General features: G+C 49.7%; 1 long non-coding RNA gene across 1 annotated transcript in view; it reads left to right on the top strand.

Annotated features, from left to right (window-relative positions):
* The window catches only part of LOC138526494 (uncharacterized), a 49132-nt gene extending 32136 nt beyond the window's left edge, over positions 1 to 16996 (top strand). Inside the window, exon 2 of the long non-coding RNA XR_011283583.1 lies at positions 16482 to 16996. This is a non-coding gene — a long non-coding RNA (uncharacterized lncRNA). The remainder of the gene's footprint in view (positions 1 to 16481) is intronic.
* Positions 16997 to 18638: the final 1642 nt, after the last annotated feature.

The following is an 18638-nucleotide window of genomic DNA, read 5'->3' as shown; positions in this document are numbered from 1 at the left end:
CTGCTGATAGCAGAACTATTTGGGTCTGTGCCGGACTCAATGGACCCCACGGACAGAAACCCCCCCATCACAAGATGCAGAATAGAACACTAGTAGAAGTAGGCTCGTAATGGGGGGAGGCAAAAGGGAAGCAGTGAGCGCGACTGAACAATGTATAATGGATATGTTACTGTATACACTGCAAGTTTGGTTTGTATTGTTTGTTTAAATATTTAATAACAAATAAAAAAAAACATTTAAAAAAAAGGTTTAATCAGGAAGGCTCCTGACAGCTGTCATCACTGCAGCTCTCTGCTGCACAGAGATTTTTGACATCCACAGACAGGCCACTTTTGCTGTGAAATCTCTTTATGCTCTCAGCTTTTCAGGACCTTGTAAGTTCACAATGATTTTTTAAACTAAGTGAATTGTAGCACCCAGTAAGAATTTTGGATGTTTGAGCGTGTTTTGTACCGGCATTCTGAAGTTTCAGCAACAAAGAAAAAGCAAGATTTTGGGGTTTCATTTAGAAAAACACTGCTTTTTCCTTCTGTACTACATTTTCACTTGTTGTGGAGCCCAGTGACATATTTCTGGAGTGATAGTTCTGTTCCACCACTGACAACATGCATGGCAGCTTGGGGAGTCATCTTTTTGTGCATTGCAAAGCGCGATTTTCAGAGGTTTTAGCGCGCACAAGGGTTTTGCGGCCATTTTCCTATTTCTGGCACCATCATAACACAGTAATGCAGCATAGCAGAGCAAAAACGGATCAATACACCCTCAGCCCTACTGTGACAAGTCCACACAGACCATGAAGAATCCTAACCCACGACTACATCCTCAGCCCTACTGTGACAAGTCCACACAGACCATGAAGAATCCAAACCCACGACTACATCCTCAGCCCTACTGTGACAAGTCCACACAGACCAGGAAGAATCCTAACCCAGGACTACACACTCAGCATTACTGTGACAAGTCCACACAGACCATGAAGAATCCTAACCCACGACTACATCCTCAGCCCTACTGTGACAGGTCCACACTGACCATGAAGAATCCTAACCCACGACTACACCCTCAGCCCTACTGTGACAGGTCCACACTGACCATGAAGAATCCTAACCCACGACTACACCCTCAGCCCTACTGTGACAAGTCCACACACACCATGAAGAATCCTAACCCACGACTACATCCTCAGCCCTACTGTGACAAGTCCACACAGACCAGGAAGAATCCTAACCCAGGACTACACACTCAGCCCTACTGTGACAAGTCCACACAGACCATGAAGAATCCTAACCCACGACTACATCCTCAGCCCTACTGTGACAGGTCCACACAGACCATGAAGAATCCCAACCCACAACTACATCCTCAGCCCTCCTGTGACAAGTCCACACAGACCAAGAAGAAACCTAACCCAGGACTACAACCTCAGCCCTACTGTGACACGTCCACACAGACCAAGAAGAGTCCTAACCCAGGACTACACCCTCAGCCCTACTGTGACAAGTCCACACAGACCATGAAGAATCCGAACCCAGGACTACACACTCAGCCCTACTGTGACAAGTCCACACAGACCAGGAATAATCCTAACCCACAAGTACACACTCATCCCTACTGTGACAAGTCCACACAGACCAGGAAGAATCCTAACCCACAAGTACACACTCATCCCTACTGTGACAAGTCCACACAGACCAAGAAGAATCCTAACCCAGGACTACACACTCAGCCCTACTGTGACAGGTCCACACAGACCATGAAGAATCCTAACCCACGACTACACCCTCAGCCCTACTGTGACAGGTCCACACAGACCATGAAGAATCCTAACCCACGACTACATCCTCAGCCCTACTGTGACAAGTCCACACAGACCAGGAAGAATCCTAACCCACGACTACACCCTCAGCCCTACTGTGACAAGTCCACACAGACCAAGAAGAATCCTAACCCACGACTACACCCTCAGCCCTACTGTGACAAGTCCACACAGACCAGGAAGAATCCTAACCCACGACTACATCCTCAGCCCTCCTGTGGCAAGTCCACACAGACCAGGAAGAATCCTAACCCACGACTACATCCTCAGCCCTCCTGTGACAAGTCCAAACAGACCAGGAAGAATCCTAACCCACGACTACATCCTCAGCCCTCCTGTGACAAGTCCACACAGACCAGGAAGAATCCTAACCCACGACTACATCCTCAGCCCTCCTGTGACAAGTCCAAACAGACCAGGAAGAATCCTAACCCACGACTACACCCTCATCCCTACTGTGACAAGTCCACACAGACCAGGAAGAATCCTAACCCACGACTACATCCTCAGCCCTACTGTGACAAGTCCACACAGACCATGAAGAATCCTAACCCACGACTACATCCTCAGCCCTACTGTGACAAGTCCACACAGACCATGAAGAATCCAAACCCACTACATCCTCAGCCCTACTGTGACAAGTCCACACAGACCAAGAGGAATCCTAACCCAGGACTACATCCTCAGCCCTACTGTGACAAGTCCACACAGACCATGAAGATTCCTAACCCACAACTACATCCTCAGCCCTACTGTGACAAGTCCACAGAGACCAGGAAGAATCCTAACCCACGACTACACCCTCAGCCCTCCTGTGACAAGTCCACACAGACCATGAAGAATCCTAACCCACGACTACACCCTCAGCCCTACTGTGACAAGTCCACACAGACCATGAAGAATCCTAACCCACGACTACATCCTCAGCCCTACTGTGACAAGTCCACACAGACCATGAAGAATCCTAACCCACGACTACATCCTCAGCCCTACTGTGACAAGTCCACACAGACCAAGAAGAATCCTAACCCACGACTACATCCTCAGCCCTACTGTGACAAGTCCACACAGACCAAGAAGAATCCTAACCCACGACTACATCCTCAGCCTTACTGTGACAGGTCCACACAGACCAGAAAGAATCCTAACCCAACACTACATCCTCAGCCCTACTGTGACAGGTCCACACACACCAAGAAGAATCCTAACCCACGACTACACACTCAGCCCTACTGTGACAGGTCCACACAGACCATGAAGAATCCCAACCCACGACTACATCCTCAGCCCTCCTGTGACAAGTCCACACAGACCAGGAAGAATCCTAACCCACGACTACATCCTCAGCCCTCCTGTGACAAGTCCACACAGACCAGGAAGAATCCTAACCCACGACTACATCCTCAGCCCTCCTGTGACAAGTCCACACAGACCATGAAGAATCCTAACCCACGACTACATCCTCAGCCCTCCTGTGACAAGTCCACACAGACCAGGAAGAATCCTAACCCACGACTACATCCTCAGCCCTACTGTGACAAGTCCACACAGACCAGGAAGAATCCTAACCCACGACTACATCCTCAGCCCTCCTGTGACAAGTCCACACAGACCATGAAGAATCCTAACCCACGACTACATCCTCAGCCCTCCTGTGACAAGTCCACACAGACCATGAAGAATCCTAACCCACGACTACATCCTCAGCCCTACTGTGACAAGTCCACACAGACCAAGAAGAATCCTAACCCACGACTACATCCTCAGCCCTACTGTGACAAGTCCACACAGACCAAGAAGAATCCTAACCCACGACTACATCCTCAGCCTTACTGTGACAGGTCCACACAGACCAGAAAGAATCCTAACCCACGACTACATCCTCAGCCCTACTGTGACAGGTCCACACACACCAAGAAGAATCCTAACCCACGACTACACACTCAGCCCTACTGTGACAGGTCCACACAGACCATGAAGAATCCCAACCCACGACTACATCCTCAGCCCTCCTGTGACAAGTCCACACAGACCAGAAACAATCCTAACCCACGACTACATCCTCAGCCCTCCTGTGACAAGTCCACACAGACCAGGAAGAATCCTAACCCACGACTACATCCTCAGCCCTCCTGTGACAAGTCCACACAGACCAGGAAGAATCCTAACCCACGACTACATCCTCAGCCCTCCTGTGACAAGTCCACACAGACCAGGAAGAATCCTAACCCACGACTACATCCTCAGCCCTCCTGTGACAAGTCCACACAGACCATGAAGAATCCTAACCCACGACTACATCCTCAGCCCTCCTGTGACAAGTCCACACAGACCAGGAAGAATCCTAACCCACGACTACATCCTCAGCCCTCCTGTGACAAGTCCACACAGACCAAGAAGAAACCTAACCCAGCACTACAACCTCAGCCCTACTGTGACAAGTCCACACAGACCAGGAAGAGTCCTAACCCAGGACTACACCCTCAGCCCTACTGTGACAAGTCCACACAGACCATGAAGAATCCTAACCCAGGACTACACACTCAGCCCTACTGTGACAAGTCCACACAGACCAGGAAGAATCCTAACCCACGACTACATCCTCAGCCCTCCTGTGACAAGTCCACACAGACCATGAAGAATCCTAACCCACGACTACATCCTCAGCCCTCCTGTGACAAGTCCACACAGACCAGGAAGAATCCTAACCCACGACTACATCCTCAGCCCTCCTGTGACAAGTCCACACAGACCAAGAAGAAACCTAACCCAGCACTACAACCTCAGCCCTACTGTGACAAGTCCACACAGACCAGGAAGAGTCCTAACCCAGGACTACACCCTCAGCCCTACTGTGACAAGTCCACACAGACCATGAAGAATCCTAACCCAGGACTACACACTCAGCCCTACTGTGACAAGTCCACACAGACCAGGAAGAATCCTAACCCACAAGTACACACTCATCCCTACTGTGACAAGTCCACACAGACCATGAAGAATCCTAACCCACGACTACATCCTCAGCCCTACTGTGACAAGTCCACACAGACCATGAAGAATCCTAACCCAGGACTACATCCTCAGCCCTACTGTGACAAGTCCACACAGACCAAGAGGAATCCTAACCCACGACTACATCCTCAGCCCTACTGTGACAAGTCCACACAGACCAAGAAGAATCCTAACCCACGACTACATCCTCAGCCCTACTGTGACAAGTCCACACAGACCAAGAAGAATCCTAACCCACGACTACATCCTCAGCCTTACTGTGACAGGTCCACACAGACCAGAAAGAATCCTAACCCACGACTACATCCTCAGCCCTACTGTGACAGGTCCACACACACCAAGAAGAATCCCAACCCACGACTACACACTCAGCCCTACTGTGACAGGTCCACACAGACCATGAAGAATCCCAACCCACGACTACATCCTCAGCCCTCCTGTGACAAGTCCACACAGACCAGAAACAATCCTAACCCACGACTACATCCTCAGCCCTCCTGTGACAAGTCCACACAGACCAGGAAGAATCCTAACCCACGACTACATCCTCAGCCCTCCTGTGACAAGTCCACACAGACCAGGAAGAATCCTAACCCACGACTACATCCTCAGCCCTCCTGTGACAAGTCCACACAGACCATGAAGAATCCGAACCCAGGACTACACACTCAGCCCTACTGTGACAAGTCCACACAGACCAGGAAGAATCCTAACCCACAAGTACACACTCATCCCTACTGTGACAAGTCCACACAGACCAGGAAGAATCCTAACCCACAAGTACACACTCATCCCTACTGTGACAAGTCCACACAGACCAAGAAGAATCCTAACCCAGGACTACACATTCAGCCCTACTGTGACAGGTCCACACAGACCAAGAAGAATCCTAACCCACGACTACACCCTCAGCCCTACTGTGACAAGTCCACACAGACCAGGAAGAATCCTAACCCACGACTACATCCTCAGCCCTACTGTGACAAGTCCACACAGACCAGGAAGAATCCTAACCCACGACTACATCCTCAGCCCTCCTGTGACAAGTCCACACAGACCAGGAAGAATCCTAACCCATGACTACATCCTCAGCCCTCCTGTGACAAGTCCAAACAGACCAGGAAGAATCCTAACCCACGACTACACCCTCATCCCTACTGTGACAAGTCCACACAGACCATGAAGAATCCTAATCCACGACTACACCCTCAGCCCTCCTGTGACAAGTCCACACAGACCAGGAAGAATCCTAACCCACGACTACATCCTCAGCCCTCCTGTGACAAGTCCAAACAGACCAGGAAGAATCCTAACCCACGACTACACCCTCATCCCTACTGTGACAAGTCCACACAGACCAGGAGGAATCCTAACCCACGACTACATCCTCAGCCCTACTGTGACAAGTCCACACAGACCATGAAGAATCCTAACCCACGACTACATCCTCAGCCCTACTGTGACAAGTCCACACAGACCATGAAGAATCCAAACCCACTACATCCTCAGCCCTACTGTGACAAGTCCACACAGACCATGAAGAATCCTAACCCAGGACTACATCCTCAGCCCTACTGTGACAAGTCCACACAGACCATGAAGATTCCTAACCCAGACTACACCCTCAGCCCTACTGTGACAAGTCCACACAGACCATGAAGAATCCTAACCCACGACTACATCCTCAGCCCTACTGTGACAAGTCCACACAGACCATGAAGAATCCTAACCCACGACTACATCCTCAGCCCTACTGTGACAAGTCCACACAGACCAAGAAGAATCCTAACCCACGACTACATCCTCAGCCCTACTGTGACAAGTCCACACAGACCATGAAGAATCCAAACCCACTTCATCCTCAGCCCTACTGTGACAAGTCGACACAGACCAAGAGGAATCCTAACCCAGGACTACATCCTCAGCCCTACTGTGACAAGTCCGCACAGACCAAGAAGAATCCTAACCGACGACTACATCCTCAGCCTTACTGTGACAGGTCCACACAGACCAGAAAGAATCCTAACCCACGACTACATCCTCAGCCCTACTGTGACAAGTCCACACAGACCAGAAACAATCCTAACCCACGACTACATCCTCAGCCCTCCTGTGACAAGTCCACACAGACCATGAAGAATCCTAATCCACGACTACACCCTCAGCCCTCCTGTGACAAGTCCACACAGACCATGAAGAATCCTAATCCACGACTACACCCTCAGCCCTCCTGTGACAAGTCCACACAGACCATGAAGAATCCTAACCCACGACTACATCCTCAGCCCTCCTGTGACAAGTCCACACAGACCAGGAAGAATCCTAACCCACGACTACATCCTCAGCCCTCCTGTGACAAGTCCACACAGACCAAGAAGAGTCCTAACCCAGGACTACAACCTCAGCCCTACTGTGACAAGTCCACACAGACCAAGAAGAGTCCTAACCCAGGACTACACACTCATCCCTACTGTGACAAGTCCACACAGACCAGGAAGAATCCTAACCCACAAGTACACACTCATCCCTACTGTGACAGGTCCACAGAGACCAAGAAGAATCCTAACTCAGGACTACACACTCAGCCCTACTGTCACAGGTCCACACAGACCATGAAGAATCCTAACCCACGACTACACCCTCAGCCCTACTGGACAAGTCCACACAGAGCCCTACTGGACAAGTCCACACAGACCAAGAAGAATCCTAACCCACGACTAGATCCTCAGCCCTACTGTGACAAGTCCACACAGACCATGAAGAATCCTAACCCACGACTACACCCTCAGCCCTCCTGTGACAAGTCCACACAGACCAAGAAGAATCCTAACCCACGACTACATCTTCAGCCCTCCTGTGACAAGTCCACACAGACCAGGAAGAATCCTAACCCACGACTACATCCTCAGCCCTCCTGTGACAAGTCCACACAGACCAGGAAGAATCCTAACCCACGACTACATCCTCAGCCCTCCTGTGACAAGTCCAAACAGACCAGGAAGAATCCTAACCCACGACTACACCCTCAGCCCTACTGTGACAAGTCCACACAGACCAGGAAGAATCCTAACCCACGACTACACCCTCAGCCCTACTGTGACAAGTCCACACAGACCATGAAGAATCCTAACCCACGACTACACCCTCAGCCCTACTGTGACAAGTCCACACAGACCATGAAGAATCCTAACCCACGACTACACCCTCAGCCCTACTGTGACAAGTCCACACAGACCAAGAAGAATCCTAACCCACGACTACATCCTCAGCCTTACTGTGACAAGTCCACACAGACCAGGAAGAATCCTAACCCACGACTACATTCTCAGCCCTCCTGTGACAAGTCCACACAGGCCAGGAAGAATCCTAACCCACGACTACATCCTCAGCCCTCCTGTGACAAGTCCAAACAGGCCAGGAAGAATCCTAACCCACGACTACACCCTCAGCCCTACTGTGACAAGTCCACACAGACCATGAAGAATCCTAACCCACGACTACATCCTCAGCCCTACTGTGACAAGTCCACACAGACCAAGAAGAATCCTAACCCACGACTACATCCTCAGCCCTACTGTGACAAGTCCACACAGACCAGGAAGAATCCTAACCCACGACTACATCCTCAGCCCTACTGTGACAAGTCCACACAGACCAAGAGGAATCCTAACCCAGGACTACATCCTCAGCCCTACTGTGACAAGTCCAAACAGACCAGGAAGAATCCTAACCCACGACTACACCCTCATCCCTACTGTGACAAGTCCACACAGACCATGAAGAATCCTAACCCACGACTACATCCTCAGCCCTACTGTGACAAGTCCAAACAGACCAGGAAGAATCCTAACCCACGACTACACCCTCATCCCTACTGTGACAAGTCCACACAGACCATGAAGAATCCTAACCCACGACTACATCCTCAGCCCTCCTGTGACAAGTCCACACAGACCATGAAGAATCCTAATCCACGACTACACCCTCAGCCCTCCTGTGACAAGTCCACACAGACCATGAAGAATCCTAATCCACGACTACACCCTCAGCCCTCCTGTGACAAGTCCACACAGACCAGGAAGAATCCTAACCCACGACTACATCCTCAGCCCTCCTGTGACAAGTCCAAACAGACCAGGAAGAATCCTAACCCACGACTACACCCTCATCCCTACTGTGACAAGTCCACACAGACCAGGAAGAATCCTAACCCAGGACTACAACCTCAGCCCTACTGTGACACGACCACACAGACCAAGAAGAGTCCTAACCCACGACTACACCCTCAGCCCTACTGTGACAAGACCACGACTACACCCTCAGCCCTACTGTGACAAGTCCACACAGACCATGAAGAATCCTAACCCAGGACTACATCCTCAGCCCTACTGTGACAAGTCCACACAGACCATGAAGAATCCTAACCCACGACTACATCCTCAGCCCTACTGTGACAAGTCCACACAGACCATGAAGAATCCTAACTCACGACTACATCCTCAGCCCTACTGTGACAAGTCCACACAGACCAGGAAGAATCCTAACCCACGACTACATCCTCAGCCCTACTGTGACAAGTCCACACAGACCATGAAGAATCCTAACCCACGACTACATCCTCAGCCCTACTGTGACAAGTCCACACAGACCAGGAAGAATCCTAACCCATGACTACATCCTCAGCCCTACTGTGACAAGTCCACACGGACCATGAAGAATCCCAACCCAGGACTACATCCTCAGCCCTACTGTGACAAGTGCACACAGACCATGAAGAATCCCAACCCAGGACTACATCCTCAGCCCTACTGTGACAAGTCCACACAGACCAGGAAGAATCCTAACCCACGACTACATCCTCAGCCCTCCTGTGACAAGTGCACACAGACCATGAAGAATCCTAACCCACGACTACATCCTCAGCCCTCCTGTGACAAGTCCACACAGACCAGGAAGAATCCTAACCCACGACTACATCCTCAGCCCTACTGTGACAAGTCCACACGGACCATGAAGAATCCCAACCCAGGACTACATCCTCAGCCCTACTGTGACAAGTGCACACAGACCATGAAGAATCCTAACCCAGGACTACATCCTCAGCCCTACTGTGACAAGTCCACACAGACCAGGAAGAATCCTAACCCACGACTACATCCTCAGCCCTACTGTGACAAGTCCACACAGACCATGAAGAATCCTAACCCACGACTACATCCTCAGCCCTACTGTGACAAGTCCACACAGAACAGGAAGAATCCTAACCCACGACTACATCCTCAGCCCTACTGTGACAAGTCCACACAGACCATGAAGAATCCTAACCCACGACTACATCCTCAGCCCTACTGTGACAAGTCCACACAGACCAGGAAGAATCCTAACCCACGACTACATCCTCAGCCCTACTGTGACAAGTCCACACGGACCATGAAGAATCCCAACCCAGGACTACATCCTCAGCCCTACTGTGACAAGTGCACACAGACCATGAAGAATCCCAACCCAGGACTACATCCTCAGCCCTACTGTGACAAGTCCACACAGACCAGGAAGAATCCCAACCCACGACTACATCCTCAGCCCTCCTGTGACAAGTGCACACAGACCATGAAGAATCCTAACCCACGACTACATCCTCAGCCCTCCTGTGACAAGTCCACACGGACCAGGAAGAATCCTAACCCACGACTACATCCTCAGCCCTACTGTGACAAGTCCACACGGACCATGAAGAATCCCAACCCAGGACTACATCCTCAGCCCTACTGTGACAAGTGCACACAGACCATGAAGAATCCTAACCCAGGACTACATCCTCAGCCCTACTGTGACAAGTCCACACAGACCAGGAAGAATCCTAACCCACGACTACACTCTCAGCCCTACTGTGACAAGACCACGACTACACCCTCAGCCCTACTGTGACAAGTCCACACAGACCATGAAGAATCCTAACCCACGACTACATCCTCAGCCCTCCTGTGACAAGTCCACACAGACCATGAAGAATCCTAACCCACGACTACACCCTCAGCCCTCCTGTGACAAGTCCACACAGACCATGAAGAATCCTAGAGCATCTGCAGTGTGGCACCAGCGGTGTGTGAGACAGCGGGTCTTCAGTTACGAGGCCCGGTACCCCCGGGAACCCCAACACCCTGCAGTGTTAGGTGCAGGGTCTGCTCCCATGTTTTCTGCATATTCCTCGATCTTTTCACCCTGGTTTCTTATTATTCTTCCAGCCCTATAATGCAGAACGCATTTCAAGTTGCTCTTTCCCACATTATGAAAATCGGACCACTTTGGTGCATGCTGGGACCTGTAGTCATTAAGTGACGTTTCAGGCTAAGGCCACATTTCTGATTGGAGAGCAAGCCCAGGGATCCGCTCACTTCACGATGTGTGAGGCACATGGAAAAGAAGCCGGAACAATCCAGTCTCCTGTGGCTTGGCCCTCTGAAATAAAAGAATGGGGAGTTTTTAAACCCCCTCCCACAGAAATCAGGCCTAACACTTACATAATGCTTGACGTCACAGGAAATCCAAGTTGTGCTACCACCCATCATTGGACTAGCAGAAAATATTATCGTGAGATGCCAGATGCATTAGCTTTCGAAGTCCAGTAAACTTCTTCCTCAGATGGTGCTTGCTGAATAAAATGAGAAACAAAAAACAGAGCGCTGAGCATTTTTAGCATAGAAAAAAGTGAGACAGAATCTTTCAGTGTACACTCCATTGGGTGCAGTCAGAGTGTGCATGGAATTGAGACCTCAGATGGCCTCTCATCTACAGGGCAATACATTTAGGATAGGAGCAGACATTGGGAAACAGTTCTCAACTCCAGCAGTGCTAAGACATTATATTTTCAGCAGGGACATATTCGCCCAGTGCTTTTGCAGGTAATTTGTCCAAATTCTTAACCACAGCGAACCTTAAAAGTGGGGCGCAGCCCCACTAGTACCATGGATGCTTTTTTGCACGTATCCCCAACTAAAGGTGTTGAACTCTAATGTATGGTCTTGGTGTGATTCTTTGTCCCAGGAAATCCTGTGACAGACTGTATATGCATGATTATGAAGAAGTGATTAGGGTCCACAGTACGGATAGACCCGGTTGCTGTAATGAAGTTATATAAAACTCACACCTCAAAAAACCAACAAATAAATTGTCATTACCTGGTCTCCACCGGGTACCCTTATTGGTTGAGTGGGAATGTATATGCCCACACAGATTAGGACTGCAAGCCCTGAGGAAGCCCCTTGCAGGTAAGGCGAAACACATGTCGACAGAAGACCTTCTACTGATTGTGCAGCTTGTCGAGTACTCTAGCATAGAAGGATGCAAGTCTTTGTGTTTCTTCGCATTAGAACCTGCATGTTCTTACACATTTAAATTCTCTGGGGCATTTTGTCTATTTTTCAAGTGCTATCAGCTGTGTGCATTGTCCACTAAACATGACATTTCTTCTTATTAATCGCCCCCCGAACCCCCACACTCTCCACTGCTAAACAGCAGCTAGTTTCACCCAGCCCCTATTTCCAGTCTTCCTGTTCCCAGCCACAGAGCCCCTCGCTAGCAGAGAAAGCATGTCACCATACCTTAGGGACAGGCTTGCTGGTGAGAGCGAGTGACATGGCCAGTCGCCAGGCCCAGGATGGCCAAACCTCCAGTCTGCCGACAAGGTTGTAGCCAGCGGGGCACTCCTGGGGAGTGGGCCAACTGCTGCATAGGTTTTGACGTATGACGCTTGTGCCACCTTGCCTAAACCATGCTCCATCACAATGTGTACACCATGAGAAAGGGTGTATTGTGTACATACACCAAACGCACACCTCAGGCAAAGCAGCGCATGAAGCACTCCTGGTGTCTTTTGAGGGTTTCCTTGACTTATTCGGCACTCGGCGGAAAAGAAGCTTATGGGTAGAATAGCTCAGCCACGTCTGCTCATGTGTGACAAGCATTTCTAGCCATCATGAAGGCGGCTGCAGGCTTACTTGCTTACTTATTAACCACTGTCGCGTCATGGTTCCGCAAGTAAGAAAGGAGGGTGAGGGGCAAAGGGCCGAAGAACTCACCTTCACAGCCTTCTAGCCTTCAGGACAGGTGAGTGCTGGAGGGAACCCAGAAAAAGCCAATACAGGTCGGGGGCTTTGCTTTTTTATTTATTTATGGTTTTTTAGTCAAAGAACTTGACTTTTCGCAAAATTAAAATAGCAGTATGTATTAAATCACATATGTCATCACTGTATAAAACAAGAGAGATGAACAAAAGAAAGAAGAAAATTAAGAAAAAGAAAATCAGTTCAGTCAGAGTGCATTAAGGGATTATAAAGGGACGCCGGTATCTTTAAATACTTAGGAGAACGTTGCCCTCTTTGGAAATTTGATATTGAATTTGTCCTTTAACTCTTTAAACAGATTAGTCAAGTAACATCAACATGTCGACAATTGCCATTTTAATACCAGGGGTGCAAACATTTTCCATGAATGTGTGCAAGCGACTGAGCCTATTGTGGGGTCAGAGGCATAGACAGGGTAGGGCCCGAGCTGGCAAGGCCCACCCAAAATATGTAAATGCCCACCCTGCAGCGCCGTGTGGGCATTTACAGATGTTAATGTCACTGTGGTGGGGCTAACTACATTAGCTTCAGGCCCCACTTGTTACACAATCTTGGCAACACCTCTTCGTGGGAGCCCCAAACAACAAAGCTCTCTCGCCTGACAAATATTTTAAAATAATGGGTTAAATTGGTACATTTCACAGCACTATCGCTGTGAAAAATTGGGGAAAACCACACAGTTTAAATTAGGCTATTTAGGGCAATGCATGAATACATCCAATAGGTGCTAGATCACTCACTTTGCACAGGAGCATTTACCAATGCATTTTCATGATGCCTTTCTTACAATACATGGCAGTGCTTTCCCAGTGTAAAAACATTTTCATGCTGGCTGTGACCAAACATGTCTCGAATGACTGCACCCATACATGCCAGTCTCCCCACATAATAACACTCAACATGTTAGATTTGCACTAACGGCAGTACAACATATTAAGCTTTCAGTTCTGGACCGAGAGACATTCCCCAGGACACCCAGTCAGAGCCTCTCCTCCCCGGCCGCATGCAAACACAAACTGACATGCATGCTCATACAACATACACACTGCACTCTTAGTCTCTCAGTCACATGCTCATCCATGCGCTACAACACACACACACACACACACACACACACACACACAACAAGCACGCCAATACAATAAAACATCCGCATTAGACTGGCTACTCTCACCCTCATATAAGCACCAGGAAACAGGGGGAGATATCAAGCAAACCCCCTTCCTGGTTCCTGGCATGAGCGGTGGCGGTGGAGCCGGAGCGCAATCAGTAGAATGCTCCAGTCCCATGTATCAGAATATGATACATTTAGTGTGAGGGGTCTGAAATACGTGAGCAGATTCCCTGTAGGGCTGAGCGGAAAAACAGGCCAGCGTTGGGAACCCTGGCAACCTACCTGCACATCAGGGATTACTTAATTGATATGTCCACGGATTGGGGATCGGAGAACAGACAAAACGTGATGAGTGAAGCCGAAAATGACAAACATTTGCTGCTGCAGCTCGGGATGTACGGTTTCATATAGAAACTCAAGGGAGGTTTTCGAGTAGCCATAGCCTAGGTCAGGCATGGCATGACTCGAATGTGTCACTGAGTAATAAAAGAAAACTCCAAGAAAGGAATAGGTATGGGAGGGAATACCCGTTTCCTTGTGAAGGGCGAGGCTATATAGTACTTTAAATACATCGTATTCGGACTTGGGTCTGTGTAAATCCGAAACTTGATGAATAAATCACAGGGGATCTATCATACATGAATGAGAAGTCCATTTTTATACCACACACGGCAAAACTAATGCACAAATTGCCTTGACGACGTGCTGCCTCGTGTTTTTTCATTGCGATAAATATATGCAATAAACTGCACCTAGCATATGATATGTTAATGTATGTAAATACGCGCAGAATCAAACATAAAATGATATATGTTATCTATAACGCGCTTTATACCCAGAGGTTTAAGCGCGGACCGGGGATCGAACCTGTGTTGCTCCGTGTCGTCTTGCTTCCAAGGCGAGCACGTTGCCCCTGAGCTATCCTCCCGATGATGCTTGGATTCATGTATCGGCCTCATTATAATTTGGATTAAACGAACAGTATTTGTGCTTCTTTACCATTCTGTTGGGAAATCTAATCACGTTGCTCTGAATATGTTTCCATTCAGATCTGTGTTCCGAAGGCGCTCGCAGTGGATGTTACTTCTTGCGTATCTTACGGTTCTTAGCGCAGTGACATGCAGAGGTAGAGGGAGCTGTTAGTAGCTCTTCCGAGTCCATCACCGTCATCCGTCGAGCAGGCTCACACTCACGTGCCGCTGCCTGCCTGCCTGCCTGCCTGCCTGCCGTAGTGCCTGCCTGCCCTAGTGCCTGCCTGCCTGCCTGCCGTAGTGCCTGCCTGCCCTAGTGCCTGCCTGCCTGCCTGCCTGCCGTAGTGCCTGCCTGCCTGCCTGCCTGCCTGCCGTAGTGCCTGCCTGCCTGCCTGCCTGCCGTAGTGCCTGCCTGCCTGCCTGCCGTAGTGCCTGCCTGCCTGCCTGCCTGCCTGCCGTAGTGCCTGCCTGCCTGCCCTAGTGCCCTAGTGGCCAAGGGGAGAGGAGGCTGGCAACAAGCTGCGCAGCAGTGCGCTGCGCACTCCCAGACAGGGCAGGGCAGGGCTGGGCTGGGCAGGCAGTGGCACGTGCCGTATTAGGGCAACGCACGAGCAAGAGTTCTTGTCAACAACTCTTGCTCGGGGTCCTGCGTTCTTCTCCTCCCCCTCCCCCACTGCTGTTGTGAATCGGATTCAGATAGAATCCCCGGGCCGCCTGTGCCTGCTGCGTGCAAACCTCAGAGTCTGAAGTTTGCACGCAGCAGTGCACATGATGGCACATCAGACTCCAGGGCAGGACACAAAACTGGGGGGGGGGATAAATGACATTGTATCCCCCCACTTAAGATTGTGCGGAGGGGGGGATTTGTCCCCCATGTCCCCCATGTCCTACGTCCATGGCCACAACCTCTGGTGATTATGGTGGCAGTGGATGCAGAGCTTCATATTGCAGTGGATGCAGAGCTTCCTATTGCAGTGGCTGCAGCGCTTCCTATTGCAGTGGCTGCAGAGCTTCCTATTGCAGTGGCTGCAGAGCTACCTATTGCAGTGGCTGTAGAGCTTCCTATTGCAGTGGCTGCAGAGCTTCCTATTGCAGTGGCTGCAGAGCTTCCTATTGCAGTGGATGCAGAGCTTCCTATTGCAGTGGATGCAGAGCTTCCTATCGCAGTGGCTGCAGAGCTTCCTATCGCAGTGGCTGCACGGTTTATCAAAGGGATGTATCTCTCGCCCTCTCCCCCTTCCTCTCTCATTCTCTCTTTCTCTTTCTTTCTCTTTCTCTCTCTCTCTCTACTAATGCAACCACGAGGATATCCATAGCTATGTAGAAGCAGGGAGTGTAATTCCAAGCCTGCAACGACTCGCGCCATCTATGCAATATGACCATTGTGTGTTGCCAACTGTAAGTGTGTCTCATCTCTGCTGTGTTCTTCTTGTCATTCGCAGGCAATGATTCGAGTGGTGGTCGTGCCGTGGCTCTGCCTCTGGTTGTCTTGCTTCTTCCTGCAGGAGGGCGGCTCTGCAATGGTCAAACCAGCATGCAGGGAGAAGCAGTGTAAAGCTCGAATCGAGAGCTGTAAAAAAGTGTATTGCGGGTGCTGTAAAGAGTATGCCGGATGTCCCTGTGATGTGCTCCGTAACCCGCAGTGCCGGTTGATAAACCACGGCCTCATCCCATTGGGAACAACCTACCTCGAAGACTACGGCAGACTGACCTGCACCTGCGGCTGCAACCATAAGCTCAAATGTGAGCGGGTCCCATGTCCGGCCATCCCTCCTGGCTGCAAGAAAACTGCCCAGCCCATGGACGGCTGCCTTCAATGCATAGCGCTCTAGACAAGCCATCAGACTTTCTACCTGATGAAGGCTTCCACCATTCAAACCCTGATTCCCGGGGAGCGCTTCCATATCTTTATGTTCTGTCTGAACGCAATCAATAAATTGCTGTAGAAAATATGGAACTCAGAGTCTAGTGCCTGCCTCTCATCATCGGCTTACAAGAATGGCACATTGTTTTATCAGCAGTGTTTTGCTTATCTGTCAAAAATCAGGAGGGGCTCCACGTTCATTAGCTGCCGACACATTAACAAAAATGTCGTCAACTACATGTCGTCCTTTGTAAATCTCGACCAACAGAAACATTGTGTTTAGAGAGAACCCAAAACATTCTGTGCATGCCTTTCAGTATTCACAGTGTAAAGAAAATATGTCTTCATCCAGAAGTACCTTATGCTGTTTTCTTAATTCCATTATGCAGATAAAATGATATTGTATGATCATGGTAAAGTGACGTCATGGAGCACAGCCACGCTACTCATCACCTTGGGAAGAAATTCATCTTCTCCGCTATCTCACCACTATTGGTAATTAAGATGCCATATTTCAAAACGTCCAGATGAAGTAACTTTAGCTCCTGAAACACGTGTCGACTTCAGCATGATGGCATCAGATTACTTTATCTAAATCTTGGAATAATAAACAGCATAAATCACTATGAGATAGAAATGTACATTCTGTACACTGTGAATACTCAAATGAATACATCGAAAATTTTGGGTTCTCTTTCTAAATATTGTTTTCACACATACAGAGCGGAATTGCCCCTATATTTTCTGCTGCAAGCAACTTGGGCTAGCGCAGAAAATAACACATTTGCTTACCTCTCCGTAATGTTCTTTCTGATGGACGTTCCTCCCACGGATTCCTCATCTTTGACATCCATCTCCCAGCGCAGCTGCTCTTTGGAGCGTTTTACACCACCAGAGGGTGCAACACTGCACCGGCTGATGCCTCAATGCACCCTGCACCGGACATGATATTGGGGCCAGTAAATATAGAGGCGCTGCATCCCATGACCTTAGTGCCACCCTATATCCCTAGCACTCTGCTGTTTAGAATCAAGGTGTACTAGGTACCCACCAAGAGGGACGGGCAGGAAGGGCGAGAAGAAACTTGTGGGAGGAACATCCATCAGCAAGAACATTACCGAGAGGCAAGTGATTTGTTCTTCGGATGGATTCCTTCTTCCCATGGATTCCTCATCTAGGATGGACTTCCATAACAGTACGTAGATCAGGAGGAGGGAGGAAAGCAAGGACACCACCTTAACCAGAAAACACTGAAGGACCGTCCGGCAATAATGAGCCTCCTGACAAGACATAGAATCCACACAGTAATGCTATGCGAGTGTGTGCAAAGAAGCCCATGTCGCTTCCTGGCATGTGTCCGGGACAGGTACTCCACGCTGCAGAGCAGAGGTGGCCATCAGCCCTCTGGTGGAATGAACCGCAGACCCTCAGGAACATCCGTACCAGCCAGATCATGGCATTCCGAGATGCAGAGGATGATCCTCCTTGACAGGGTCCATTTAGTCACAGCCTGACAGTTCCAGCATAACCCACAAAAGGCTGGTGATCTCCTCTCATACAGGAGACGCAGTAACCGAGGGCCCTGACCAGGTGTAGCCGATGGAATTGTCCCTCTCCCTTGGAAGAGTGAGGCGGAGGAAGGAAGACAGGAAGATGGATCTTCTGAGAGAGATGGAAATCAGAGACCACCTTCGGAAGGAATTAAGATCACACTCTCAATGTCAGCTTCTCTTTG

This window comes from Ambystoma mexicanum, chromosome 7p, assembly GCF_040938575.1.
Source record: "Ambystoma mexicanum isolate Mex_15411 chromosome 7p, UKY_AmexF1_1, whole genome shotgun sequence".
In the NCBI taxonomy this organism is placed as follows: domain Eukaryota; kingdom Metazoa; phylum Chordata; class Amphibia; order Caudata; family Ambystomatidae; genus Ambystoma; species Ambystoma mexicanum.
This window is presented reverse-complemented; position numbering and strand designations above follow the sequence as displayed.